Source organism: Sapajus apella, unplaced genomic scaffold, assembly GCF_009761245.1.
Source record: "Sapajus apella isolate SASKATOON/1434 unplaced genomic scaffold, GSC_monkey_1.0 scaffold60, whole genome shotgun sequence".
NCBI classification, from domain to species: Eukaryota; Metazoa; Chordata; class Mammalia; order Primates; family Cebidae; genus Sapajus; species Sapajus apella.
The window spans coordinates 3010087-3013258 of NW_022437000.1; the positions used below are offsets into that span (position 1 = coordinate 3010087).

The 3172-nt window shown below is 36.4% G+C and overlaps 1 pseudogene; it reads right to left on the reverse strand.

Moving 5' to 3' along the window:
• Positions 1 to 357: 357 nt before the first annotated feature.
• LOC116528908 lies at positions 358 to 1030 on the reverse strand (annotated as a pseudogene).
• Positions 1031 to 3172: the final 2142 nt, after the last annotated feature.

Consider the following 3172-nt stretch of genomic DNA (forward strand, 5'->3'; position numbering starts at 1 on the left):
TAAATTTTTTAATTTTCTTTTTAATTTCTTAATTGAACTGTTGGTCACTCAGGAGCATGTTGTTTAATTTCCATGTATTTGTAACGTTCCAAAAGTTCTTGTTATTGATTTCTAGTTTTATCCCATTGTGTTCAGAAAAAAAAATTAACATGATTTAAATCCTTGTAAATTTATTGAGATTTATTTTGTGGCCTAATACGTGGTCTGTCCTGGAGAATGATCCATGTGCTGATAAAAAGAATGTGTATTCTGCAGCTGTTGAATGCAGTGTTCTGTAAATGTCTGTTAGGTTCATTTGGTCTAAAGTACAGTTTAAATCCAATGTTTCTTTTTTATTTATTTTTTCCTGTCTCAGTTTTATTTATACAAATAGCACAGGAGAACCCCAGCCTCATGCAGATGGCAGCCCAGGGAGTTGCACCAGTCCTTCTGTCCTCACATTGGCAGACAGAGATATCTACTCTGAAGCTTTTGTAGGGGCCTGTGTACCTTTGGGAGCCTGAGCTGGAACTGAAGCTGGAGCTGCAGCCTGGGCCTTGGTTTGATCCTTGGTCTTGGCCTTGGCCTTGGCCTTTGGCCAGCAGAGCCTGAGCTGCTTGGCAATGCGGGCATGAGCATGCTTCCCGAGCTTGGGGTGGGCAATGTAGGCAAGTCGATTGAGCTTGGGGCTGACACCCTTTGGGAACTTGGTCTTAACCTCCTTGGACTTTATGAGGGCCTTGATAGCCTCAGCACGTGCACTCATGACCTTGGCATTGTTGGCCTGCATCTTCTTTAGGCCCTTCTTGTTGTGCTTCTTGGCCCAGCACATGTTCCTTAGGAACTTGGGGTCCACCCCCTTAAGAGATTCATATCTTTGTGATCGGGGTCTCTTGATACCATTTCTGTGCCATTTTCGGGACTGATTGTGTGTAGTGTGATTCTTGGACTTGGCCATATCTGCACCTAAGCCATGGCTCCTGAAGCACCTAGAACTGGAAGAGACCATCCAATGTTTCTTTATGGATTTTCTGTCTGGATGATCTATTGATGTCCAGTGCTGACAGTGGGATGTTAAAGTCCCCAACTTTTATTATATCATAGTCTGGTTCTGCCTTTAGTTCTAATATTTGCTTTATATATCTGGGTGCTCTTGTATTGGGTAGATGTATATTTACAGTTGTTATATCTTCTTGCTGAATTAATCTTTTTTCATTATATAATAAACTTCTTTATCTCTGTTTACCATTTTGACTTAAAGTGTATATTATATCTGATAAATATAGCTACTCCTGCTGGCTTTTGGTTTCTGTTTTTGCTTTTGTTTTTGAAATATCTTTTTCTATTCCTTTATTTTCAGTCCATATGTTTCTTTATAGGTGAAGTGAGTTTCTTATAGGTAGTATATAATTGGGTCATTTTTTAAAGTCTATTTACCCAGTCTATGCCTTTTAAGTGGAAGATTTAATTTATTTACATTCAAGATTAGTATTGATAGATGAGAAATTACTCCTGTCATTTTGTTAATTGTTTTCTGATTGCATTGTATATCCCTTTTTTCTTTCTTCTCATTTTTGTGTTTATCATTGTGGTTTTCTGGAATTATAAGGGTTTTTCTTCTCTTTATCCTTTGTTTATTTACTCTATCAGTGAGCTTTATACTTCTGTATGTTTTCAAGACAGTGATATAATCTTTGACTTCAAACTGTAGTATTCCCTCAAGCATTTCTTGTAAGGCTGATCTAGTGATAATTAATTCCTTCAGGTTTTGCTTGTCTGGGAAATACTTTATTTCTCCCTCATTTCTGAAGGATAACTTTGCTAGGTTTCTTATATCTGCTTCTGCATTCAATATATTGTAATATGTTGATTTGGTTAAAGTATATAAGGAGCATTCAGATTAACAGAAATAAGTATTTGGAAAAGGTAGGAGTATTTTTAATAACCTTTTCAAATAATTATGGCTATTCTTCGTTGATACTACACCAGAATTCTAACAAGTGATAGTTTTGTAAAAGTTAATTGCAATGATCTGAAATCATATTAATGAACATTTTGTACTCTGTAACATTAAAATCAATTGGTCTTTCTTGCAAACTAATAGTATGATTCTGTAACATCATACATTGGTCATTTGGAATATATTGGTTCACTGAGTTAATTAATTCTTCCAAATGTGGACACATTTTACTTCAAAATATAAAAAAAAGTGTCAATATCACCCCTAATCTCAGTAAGTGCTGAGAAACTGTCAAATTCACAGTGACAGACTTGAGTATCTAATTTTATCTTGAAAACAGAATTTTGTTTTGTTTTATTTTTTCGGCTACAGTAATCAAAACAGCATGGTACTGGTACCAAAACAGAGACATAGACCAATGGAACAGAACAGAGGCCCCAGAAGTAATGCCACACATCTACAACCATCTGATCTTTGACAAACCTGACAAAAACAAGAAATGGGGAAAGAATTCCCTATTTAATAAATGATGTTGGGAAAACTGGCTAGCCATATGCAGAAAGCTGAAATTGGACCCCTTCCTTACACCTTATACTAAAATTAACTGTAGATGGATTAAAGATTTAAACATAAGACCTAACACCATAAAAACCCTAGAAGAAAACATAGGCAATACCATTCAGGACATAGGCATAGGCAAGGTTCTTCATGACTAAAACACCAAAAGCAATGGCAACAAAAGCCAAAATAGACAAATGGGATCTAATTAAACTTAAGAGCTTCTGCACAGCAAAAGAAAGTATCGTTAGTGTGAACCAGCAACTAACAGAATGGGAAAAAGTTGTTACAATCTACCCATCTGACAAAAGGCTAACATCCAGAATCTACAAAGAACTTAAACAAATTTACAAGAAAAAACAAACAATCCCATCAAAAAGTGGCCAAAGGATATGAACAGACACTTTTCAAAAGAAGACATCTATGCAGCTAACAAACATATGAAAAAAAGCTCATCATCACTAGTCATTAGAAAAATGCAATCAAAACCACATTGAGATACCATCTCACGCCAATTAGAAGGGCGATCATTAAAAAATCTGGAGACCACAGGCTGGGCCGTGGCTCATGCCTGTAATCCCAACACTTTGGGAGGCCAAGGCAGGCATATCATGAGGTCAAGAGATCGAGACCATCCTGGCCAACATGGTGAAATCCTGTCTCTACTAAAAATAC